The sequence below is a fragment of the Rhodamnia argentea genome, chromosome 3 (genome assembly GCF_020921035.1).
Source record: "Rhodamnia argentea isolate NSW1041297 chromosome 3, ASM2092103v1, whole genome shotgun sequence".
Classification (NCBI taxonomy): domain Eukaryota; kingdom Viridiplantae; phylum Streptophyta; class Magnoliopsida; order Myrtales; family Myrtaceae; genus Rhodamnia; species Rhodamnia argentea.
Window position 1 is genome coordinate 13,329,011 of NC_063152.1, and position 11,949 is coordinate 13,340,959.

The following is an 11,949-nucleotide window of genomic DNA, read 5'->3' on the forward strand; positions in this document are numbered from 1 at the left end:
AGTGTTAGCAAACAGACTCAAGCCATTACTGCCACAAATCATAGCTGAGGAACAAAGTGCTTTTGTTGGGGGAAGACAAATTCAAGACAACTTTTTTGTGGTGCAGGAAGTATTACATCAGCTCAGAGTTCTAAAAAGAAGGAAAAAGTTCCAAGCAATCTTGAAGCTTGATATGAAAAAAGCTTATGATTGTGTGGAATAGGAGTTCTTAGAGGCATGCTTAAGTAAAGTTGGCTTCCACAAGAGATGGATCGGCAGGATTATGCAGTGTGTTAGTACAGTATCATTTAGCCTTAAAATAAATGGCGAGCTTCTTGAATATTTTGTGCCTTCCCGAGGAATTAGGCAAGGGGACCCTTTATCCCCATATCTTTTCATCCTGGTGGCTAATGTCTTAACTTCACTGATGAGAAAGGCAATGGAAGATGGTAGTATAAAGGGTATTAAACTCAACAAGTGGTGCCCTACTCTTTCCCATCTACTGTTTGCAGATGACTCGATCTTTTTTCTGGATGGGAAGGTGCTGGAATGCCAAAACTTAGCATCAATTCTGAACCAATATTGTATGGCTTCGGGATAGCAGATTAATTTAAACAAATAAGGGATTTTCATTAGTAGAGATTGCCCTCCAAACCTTAAAGAAAATATGGCCGGGGAGTTGAGAGTGCCTATTTTGGAGAAAACTGGAAAATACCTCAGGATTCCTTCGGATTGGGGCGATACAAAAAAGCAAATGTTTTCCTGGATTCTGGGATGAGTTAGCAAAAAGCTGGAAGGTTGGAAGGAGAAATTAATGTCAAGAGCAGGCAAAGAAATCTTGATTAAAACGGTGGTGCAAGCTCTTCCACAATATGCCATGTCAGTTTTCAAAATTCCCATCTCAGTTTGCAAGGCGATTGAGCAGAAAATAGCACAATTCTGGTGGAAGACAAATGAGACAAAAGCTGGTGTTCACTGGAAAATGTGGGAACTGCTGAAAACAAGAAAGGACGTAGGTGGCTTGGGATTTCGAGATTTGCTGGACTTCAACAAAGCAATGTTAGCAAAACAAGCTTGGCGCTTAGGCCACAACTCCAACTCCCCATGGAGTCAACTGCTCAAAAGTCTTTACTTTCCAAATAGAGACTTTTGGCACGCGGATAGGGGGCAACGCGCATCTTGGGGCTGGCAAAGCTTATTGGTGGGAAGGGATTCTATTACTCCTTCAGTTATGTGGGCTGTAGGGAATGGAATTGGAATCAAAGTGAGAGAAGACAAGTGGCTGAAAACAGGGATACTAGTTGGCCCTGCGAAGAGGAATGAACCTCAATTCGTGTCGGGACTCATATCTACATACGCAGAATGTTCGAATAGAGACATTTTACAGGAACACTTTAATGAGAACTCGGTGCAAGAAATCCTCACAATTCCAATCAAACCCCAAACAGAGAGTGATCGGATTGTGTGGCCAGGTACACAATCGGGAAAGTACATTGTTAAAAGCGGATATCATTACATTTGTGCATCTATAACAACTCGGATAGAGAATCAAGCATCAAGTTCCTACCTTCCCCCTTGCAGCCTCTGGAAAGATATTTGGAAATTGAGGGTTCCCCCAAAAATCAGATTCTTCATGTGGAGTTTGTGCCAGAATGCTCTCCCCACCAAGGACAATCTCTATCGCGGGGAAAATAGTACCGACCCTGTTTGCCCCTTGTGTAACCAGAGCGCCGAGACAGTGGAGCATTTATGTCTCCTTTGCCCGTGGACCAAAGAGATTTGGGCAAATCCAAAGCTGAACCTGCGAATCTCAAGCAAAGGGTTATCTCTGTTGTTGGCTAGTGAATTCACCTAGAGGGGGGTGAATAGGTGATAACGTGTGATTTTAAGATTTTAGTGCGGAATTCAAGTCACACAACAAAAATCTCAGATGATCAAACAATTCAATTGATGCTAGAAATGTAATAAGATCGATGCGTATTATTCGTGTGCGGTTTAGCTATCACACCGTATTTAGAATGAACAGAGTAAGAGATAAGGAAAACTGCACATAGGGATTATAGTGGTTCGGCTTTGATTAATCCTACGTCCACTTCTTCGGCCGACTGCCAATCGGCCGGATTCCACTATTAATTTGCTCGGAGGTTATAGATCAATGATCTCCTTAACACGCAGGACTTCACACCTAGCGTTCAACACTCTTGTGTACACCTCGTCACAATTACAATGGATGGATCAAGAAGTGTGTTTAAATGGAGTACACTCTATCTAGGAATTATGAACACTTTTCCCTCTTTACACCGATCTCTGTTCCCTTCGTCTTCGAGATGTCTTTTATACTCTTTCGCCTCCAATCTAGCCGTTGCAAGGCATCTAGAAGAGATCTCTCCAAATCTATCCTTTTGGACGAGATGTTTGCAAAAAGAAGATCTCTTAGCCGTTGGGGATCGCCAAAGGAAAGTCTTCCCCATTTGGATCAAATCGCCCATACAATTATGATCCCAAGTTTCCATAGATGGTTTCTTCCATTTAGAAAGTCTTGGTTTGTCTTCTTGATTCCGCATCCTTGATTGATCTTAGTCACCGAAAATCTACAAGAATGATCCATCTCGATGGCGTCCGTTGATATGCATCAATTAAGTTCAATTTGAATTCCTCTTGAAATTCTGATTACTGCTAGTGAAATACTTCTCTCGGAGCTTGAGCGTTATCCCAACGTCCGAGCTATCCCCACTCAACGTCCGAGCTTGAAACAGCATCTGAGACTCTCAGAAACAATATCTGAGCCAAATTCTTTTGCCAGATTCAATCATGTGTATCCCCGCACCAAAGGATAATCTGCAAAACAAGTAAATCACTGCATTATCTCAAAATACAAGAGTACTATGATTGTTTTGTCAACTTCAAAACCGTCTAGAGATTTTTCTCAACAATCTCCCCTTTTTTGATGATGACAAAACGATCTATTGTAGTAATAAAGAAATTGAGTTTAGAAAAGAATGAGCAACTTCAACAAAGTTACTCTAGAGATAATCTTGCTAAGTAATAATTTTGAAATTTCGTTCCTTGTACTTTTAGCAAGAATAAGTTCTGAGAAAGAATGCATTTATATGCTTATGAAGAGCAATATTCGGAACTTGTGTTATCTCAATCAATAAGATTATATTCTAAGTGCATTGAGATATAAAGTAATTTCAAAAACAAGCAAGTATGAAGATTATAACTTCTCAAATCATCATCCTTTGTTGGATGCTCATAACTTGTCCTGTTTAGTCAGAGCTTTCAAATATGTAAAAAAAAAAAAGAACTTGTTCACCTGCTCTGTTTAAGAGAAGATGTTCCTTCTCAGATGATGTTTTCCAAAGTTCATGCTTTTGTATTCCGCAGAACATGCTGAAATCCCGTATTTAAAGGATACTTGCCAGAATACATACGCAGATAACACCATTAAAACATTAATTTTCTCCCCCTTTTTGTCATCAGCAAAAGGGAGTATCCTGCATATTCAGATAGTGATAAAACATTGCTCCCCCTGAATTCAATGCCTATTTAGGTCATTTATGCAATGTACTCAAAACATACTAGCATTCAGAAAATAATGAATAATCAAATCATGCTGGCATTTAATTTGACAATCATTCAATCAAAGAAGAATAGAGTGTGACAGATGAGGTTCTTATTTTAGTGCTACGAGGTTAAGACTAAAGAAAATTGGAAGAGAGCTTTAGTAGATTTGAAACACAACAGCTCGTGTCATGTGAGACTGCTTTTCATTAACAGTAGCCGCTAGCTTGTGTAGATCCTTTTCAGCCTGTTCAAGCTCAAAGCCCGTAAGATGGTATTTGTTGTTCATATTTTCTTTGAGAATCTGTCTCTTCAATCTCAAGCGATCTTTAATTGCAGTCATTTCAATGTTGAATTTTGTGCTGAACTTCCTCGGATTATCTTTACATTTACCCCGCTTAAACAGAATATCCTATAGCTTGTCTCGTGTCGAGATTTCTGGTTTCTTTGTGTCCCAGAAGTGACACCAATCTCCCCGAGTGTGATCTTTTTTATCTTGTTGAATCTTTTGGACAATATCCCCGTTTATCTCCGTAGATAGCTTTTCAAGAGTCTGTATTCCGGTCACAATGTAGCTTGGATCCAATTTCCGCTCTTCAACCACTGCTCTTGCACATTCCGCTTGAGCAAAGTCTTGCTCATTTTCTTTGCAAAAGCAAAGAAGATCATGAATGTGGAAGTCATTCGGATTCAACTCTTTGTCGGTTTGAAATCCTTGCAGTGAAGCCTTCTTCAATTCTTCTTCGGTTGGCTTTGTTGCATATTCAATCACTTCTTGTTCAGAAATAAACCCATTGTGCCTTATCAAGGCTTTCACATATTCCTCATCATCTTCTTTCTGTCGAGCTGTAAGAATTGTCTTTTTAATGACCTTGGCCAGCCTTATTTTTCTTTCAAGATAAAAGGCAGCCTTTTTGGCGATAAGAGACTTTACCAGTTTAGAATGCTGGTTAGTTTCCTTCCTTGGTGGTTGTAAGGAGCTGCGTGATACTGTGGATAGTATGAAGTCTTGTGGGAATTTCATCAAAACCAGTTTTGAGAATTCTTCCAATTTTTGGTTGATGGATTCCTGAAGTGTATCCACCGTCTTGATTAATCTGTCGGTTTTGAAGAGAATTTGTCTTGCTTTCTCTGAGAGTTCCTGTGCCAGTGCACCGAACTCTTCCATCAGCCTTTCTCTCATTTCTCCTGTTTCCTGAAAAAGCAAATTGTACATTCCAGTGATTTGGTACTTCATCTCAGCCTGGTAGTACAATATGTCCTCCAACAGACTAGAGTCATTATTTTGACTCATTTCTTCTTCCTCAATGCCCGGATCTGTTTCCATGTCCTCCCCCCGAGATTTTTCTCCTTGACTTATAGACAATTGCGTTGGATTAGCGGTTTCTTCTTCGCGATTCTCAACCAGAACGTCATGGTATTCTGTCAACATCTCTTTATGATAGATGTCTTCTTCTTCCGGAATTCCATGTTTTGCTTTTATGATCGCTGTTCTTTCCTTTCTGACTTTTTCAACAAACTCGTTGAGGGAAAGATGATCATCATTCTCTAGATCACTTTGAGAAAGATCGGGGTAGTTTGTTGAGGAATGGATGTTTTTGGGCTCCATGAGGATTGGATGGCGATGAAAGTTATAGGAGACCGAGATTATGAAAGAAGGTTGTGGGAGAAACATGAGTGAAGACCACCCCTTTTTAAATGTGAGGAAGTGACTTCGATTGAGAAAGAAGGATTCCGTAAAAGATGATCCTAATCTTGATAAAATAGGAAATAATTTGAGAATATTTTCAACTCAACCAATTTAAATTCAATCAAGGCAATCAAATATTCAATCGAGCAATCAGCACAATCACATAATATTTGCCGAATATTTAGGAAGATTGTATTGATGCGTACCTTATTTGTTGCCAAAAATAAAAACGACTTACGCGCCAAGATTTTGAACGATCAAATCTTTTGTCGTATCTGCTCGTAAGATGTTGTCTACAGACGATTTTCCACGTTCTAAGATCCGTAAGTTCCTTTAGAAGATGCTTTCAAGCTCTAGAGCTGCTGAAGGTCTTCATATGATACTTTCCAAGTTCCGAGGAAATTTCTCCCGTCTAGACCTCAACTCAAATAGGAATCATGGTAATACCCAACTCTTGTCTAATGTACTCAAATGTATTTTTATCGAGTGCTTTAGTGAATATGTCAGCTAATTGATGTTTAGAATCAACAAATTGAATGTTGACATCACAGTTATGCATATGGTCACGAATGAAATGATGCTTAATTTCAATATGCTTAGCTCGTGAGTGCGTAACCGGGTTCTTTGTGAGGTTGATAACACTTGTGTTGTCACATTTGATTTCCATATTGTGAGCTTCAACACCAAAGTCCTTCGGTTGTTGCTTCATCCATAGTATTTGAGCGCAAATGCTTCCTATTGCAACATATTCAGCTTCTGCAGTTGATAGAGCTACGGTGTTCTGTTTCTTGGAGAACCAAGACACTAGCATTGATCCCGTAAGTTGACATATGCCCGAAGTACTTTTTCTATCCAATCTACAACCCGCAAGATCAGCATCTGAATAGCCATGTAATATAAGATTTGAGGTTTTTGGATACCATAGTCCTATGTTTGGATTAGTTCCTCTATATTTGATGATTCTTTTGACAGCAGACATATGAGATTCTTTGGATCAGATTGAAATCTCGCACACATGCATACAATGAATATAATATCAGGTCGAGATGCAGTAAGATATAACAAAGAACCAATCATGCTCCTGTATAGCTTCTGATCAACCTGTTTGCCCTGTTCATCCTTGTCTAGTTTGGATGAGGTAGACATATGTGATCCTGTTTTCTTGCAATTGTTTTGATCAAACTTCTTCACTAGTTCCAAGACATATTTTTCTTGATGTATGAATGTGCCCCGATTAGTTCGATTTACTTGTAGCCCTAGGAAGAATTTAAGTTCACCCATCATGCTCATCTCAAACTCATTCTGCATGTTCTGAGAGAAATTCTTACAAAGATGTTGGTTAGACGAGCCAAAGATAATATCATCAACATATATCCGGATAAGCAGAATGTCTTTACCTTCCATTCTAATAAAAATGGTTGTATCGACTTTACCTTTTTCGAAACCTTTTTCGGTTAGAAAGTTACTTAACCTTTCATACCAAGCTCGAGGTGCTTGCTTCAGCCCATAAAGAGCCTTCTTCGGTTTGTACACATGATCCGAGTTTTTTGGATCTAAGTTTTTTGGATCTTCAAAACCTGGAGGTTGTTTGACATAAACTTCCTCCTTGATGTACCCATTTAGAAATGCGCTTTTAACATCCATCCGGTACAACTTGAAGTCATGATGGCAAGCGTAAGCAAGTAGCAATCCGATAGCTTCCAGCCTTGCCACTGGTGCATAGGTTTCATCATAATCAATTCCTTTTTCCCGTGAGTAACCTTGTGCAACAAGCTTTACTTTGTTCCTAACTATTTTTCCTTTGTCATCCAACTTATTCCAAAAAATCCATTTGGTTCCGATGATAGGATGATTCTTTGGCTTGGGTACAAGTTCCCAAACTTCATTCAGTCCGAATTGTTGTAGTTCTTGTTGCATAGCTTCGATCCAGCTTTCATCTTCGAGAGCTTCTTCAATTCTTTTGGGTTCAATTTCGGAAACTAGAGCAAAGGCATTTATTGTATCCTTGAGTCTAGATCTAGTTCTGACTCCTTCATCTATATTCCCAATAACCTGATATGCGGGATGACTTGATCTGTATTTCCAACTTCTATTTGATTTGTCATGTTCGGTCTCAGTGGGGTCTTCATCATTTGATCCTTCGGATGATGTGCCTTGCAAGGTGTTTTCCATGTTTTGAAACATTTCAACTAGTTACGTGTCTTCGGATGATGGTTTTCTTTTCCAGAAAATGTGTTACGTATTTCGGATCTTGTTGTTTCTTCCGAATCCATCGTCCGAGTAATTCGCTCTTCTTCAAATTTCACATTCATTGATTCTTCAACTGTCTGAGAGTTCTTGTTGAAGACTCGGTATGCTTTGCTAGTAGTGGAGTAACCCAAGAATACACCTTCATTCGATCTTTCATTAAACTTACCAGTCCTATCACTTGCATTCTTAAGAATATAACATTTACTACCAAGCGCATGAAAATATGAAATATTTGGTTTTCTTCCCTTATATACTTCATAGGGAGTTTTCTCAATCAATGGTCTTAAGAAAACACGATTGATTATATAACATGCAATCGAAACAGATTCAGCCCGGAAATGAGATGGAGCTTTGCTTTCAATTAAAAAAGTTCATGCCATTTCTTGCAAAGATCTATTTTTCCTTTCAACAACTCCATTTTGTTATGGAGTATAAAAAGAAGAAAAATTGTGTTGAAAACCATTTTGATCATAGAATTAAGCAAAGTAATTATTTTCAAATTCTCCTCCGTGATCAGTTTTGATACTAGTAATTGAATAACCTTTTTCATTTTGAACTTTTCTAGAAAAGGTTTTAAAGAATGAGAATGCATCACTCTTGTGAGTAAGAAAGAATACCCAAGTGAATCTTGTATAGTCATCCACAATAACAAGACAATACTTTCTACCTCCAATATTACGTGTTCGAGTGGGTTCGAAAATATCCATGTGTAATAGTTGTAGAGCATGAGTAGTGATGACTTCATTAATGGGTTTGTAAGAATTTCTTACTTGCTTTCCGAGTGTGCATGCTTTACAAAATTTTGTCTTTTCAAATCTGGCATTTGGAAGTCCTCTCACTAGCTTCTTTTTGGAGAGCTTGTTTATTTGCTTGAAGCTTATATGTCCCAGCTTTCTATGCTATAGTTCCGGATCGTCTTTGACGAATAGAAGACATTTTTCATCTTCGGATGATGTGTCCAGAAGGTACATGTTTCCATTTCTTCGTCCGATAAATGATGACTTGTTGTCCTGGCTTGTACCCGAGCACATATTTTCTACAAAAGAAACTTTGTATCCAATATCGCATAATTGGCTAATACTTACAAGATTGAAATTCAAACCCTTGACTAATGAAACATTTTTGATGAGTAGATTGCCAATCTTCACAGTTCCTTTGCCGATAATCGTTCCTTTGTTGTTGCCTCCAAAGGACACGTTTCCTCCATCAAATTTTTCGAGATTAATGAACATGGATAAGTCACCGGTCATATGTCTAGAACACCCGCTATCAAGGTACCATTTGTTTCTTCTTTTGTTTGGTACCCGCAATGATCAAAGATTCTCATTTTTTCTTTGGTACCCAAATTTGTTTGGGTCTTTTGAGGTTAGTCGTAGAAGTGTATTTAAGAATATCATGAGTTGATCGATTAATCTTTGAGTAATAGCTCCTGGAGTGTTTTGGATCATCACAATTTGAACATCCCGAGGGTTGTCGACCTTCAAATCTTACAAATTGTTTCCTAAAATGACTTTGATAAGCGCGTTTGGAAGGTCCCCGCTTAAGTCTTTCTTTTACGTTTGGAAAATAATTTTTCTCATCACTTTCCTTTTGAAAACCAAGTCCAGACTTATTATAGTATGGAACTTGTATGGAAAGTATGCGTTGCAAAGTTTTTGAACCGGATGAGAATTTCTTATGTATCTCTCAAACTTCCTTTTTCAAAACAGAATTCTCTTTTGCGAGAATATCTTTTTCCTTTTTCAGAGAAGGTTTTTCCTTTTCAAAATGATTTCTTTCCTTTTTCAAGAAATCGTTTTCTTTTTCAAGAGATTCTATCCTTGATTTTAATTGCAAATTTTCGCAAGATATAGAATCGGATTTCTCATTTAGTTGACAATATTCCTTTTCGAGAAAGCAAATTTTATCTTTTTGCGAAATATCCTTCTGTCTAAAAATGACAACTTTCTTCTTCAATTCGGAAAGTCTCTTAAGAGTAGCCTTGTATTCTAAACATAACTCATCTATATACGCAGATATTTCATGAGAGATGTTTGGGTGTGTTACCTCGATATCATCATCCGAATCCGCCATTAGACAAACATTTGCGTATTCTTCATCACTTTCACATTCGATGTCGCTCCAAGTTTATGCTTTCAAGGCTTTCTTAGATTTTTCATCCTTATCCTTCTTCTTTAACAAAGGGCAATTGGGTTTGATGTGGCCTCTTTTCTTACATTCAAAGCAAATGACTTCTTGGCCTTCATTTTGGTCTCAGATGATCTTCTCGGATTGAATCGTCCGAGATCCTTTCTGTTTTTGAAGTTCTTGCCTTGTTTAGCCATTCGTCCGAATCTTTTGACCATGAGCGCTAACTCTTCATCATCTTCGACTTCGAAGTCTGAAACATTAGAATCAACATTAGATTTTAAGGCAATTGACTTCTTACCTCTAGTTGTGGTTTCATCATTAATCCTTTCTTCTTCATAAGATTGAAGAGTTCCAATGAGCTCATCCATTGACAATGGAGATATTCTTTGAGTCTCTTGAATGGAAGTTTTAACATTGTCCCATTCCTTTGTAAGAGCTCGTAGTAGCTTGTTGATTCTCATAAGTCCGTAAACCGGTTGCCCGTGATATGTGAGACCATTCACTATTTCAGTGAACCCGTCGAACATTTCTTTCATTGTCTCATCAGGCTTCATTTTGAATGCTTCATATTGTCCGAGTAGAAAGTTGACTTTTGTCTCCTTTACTTTGTCTGTTTCTTCATAGGTGACGTGAAGCTTATCCCAAATTTCTTTTAATGAAGAGCAATCTGCAATACGTCTATATTCGGTAGGAGATAATGCATTATAAAATGAATAAATGGCTTTTGCATCAAGAGCATCTCTCTTGGTTATCTACATTGCGATTAGAGCAATCATCGTGTTATCTTCTGCACTTGTAGTCTCTATCGCTGGATTTACTCCTCTTTGTACGACATCACAGATTTGAGGATCCTGACATCCGAGAAATGCTTTAAATTTGTTCTGCCTGTCGCTATAATCTTTTCCTTCAAAATATGGTGGCCTGTTGTTGCTTCCATCTTCGATCCAAGAAGGAGAGAAATTGCTAGCCATAAAGATCATTAGCTCAGAAGTAAAAACACTTCACAAAATATGAGCACCTCGCTCCGATACCAATTGTTGTTGGCTAGTGAATTCACCTAGAGGGGGTGAATAGGTGATAATGTGTGATTTTAAGATTTTAGTGCGGAATTCAAGTCACACAAAGTAAATCTCAGATGATCAAGCAATTCAATTGATGCTAGAAATGTAATAAGATCGATGCGTATTATTCGTGTGCGGTTTAGCTATCACACCGTATTTAGAATGAACAGAGTAAGAGATAAGGAAAACCGCATAGAGGGATTATAGTGGTTCGGCTTTGATTAAGCCTACGTTCACTTCTTCTGCCGACTGCCAATCGGTTGGATTCCACTAGTAATCTGCTCGGAGGTTACGGATCACCGATCTCCTTGACACGCATGACTTCACACCTAGCGTTCAACACTCTTGTGTACACCTCGTCACAATTACAATGGATGGATCAAGAAGTGTGTTTAAAATGGAGTACACTCTATCTAGGAATTATGAACACTTTTCCCTCTTTACGCCGATCTCTACTCCCTTCGTCTTCGAGATGTCTTTTATACTCTTCCGCCTCCAATCTAGCCGTTGCAAGGCATCCAGAAGAGATCTCTCCAAATCTATCCTTTTGGACGAGATGTTTGCAAAAAGAAGATCTCTTAGCCGTTGGGGATCGCCAAAGGAAAGTCTTCCCCGTTTGGATCAAATCGCCCATACAATTATGATCCCGAGTTTCCATAGATGGTTTCTTCCATTTAGAAAGTCTTGATTTGTCTTCTTGATTCCGCATCCTTGATTGATCTTAGTCACCGAAAATCTACAAGAATGATCCAGCTTGATGGCGTCCGTTGATATGCATCAATTAAGTTCAATTTGAATTCCTCTTGAAATTCTGATTCTCGCTAGTGAAATACTTCTCTCAAAGCTTGAGCGTCATCCCAACGTCCGAGCTATCCCAACTCAACGTCCGAGCTCGAAACAGCATCCGAGACTCTCGGAAACAATATATGAGCCAAATCCTTTTGCCAGATTCAATCCTATGCATCCCCGCACCAAAGGATAATCTGCAAAACAAGTAAATCACTGCATTATCTCAAAATACAATAGTACTATGATTGTTTTGTCAACTTCAAAACCGTCTAGAGATTTTTCTCAACAATCTCGAATTGAAGAATGGGTATGCAATTTTGTGAAAATTCAAAACCACTCACTAGATCTAGCTACAATTTCTACGGTCCTTTGGGGAATACGGAAAGCAAGGAATGAAAACATCTTCAAGAAGAAGTAGCCCGATCCCGCCGCCATCGTCGAGACAACGTTAATTACCCTACATTGCTTTCAAAAATGGAACTTTTC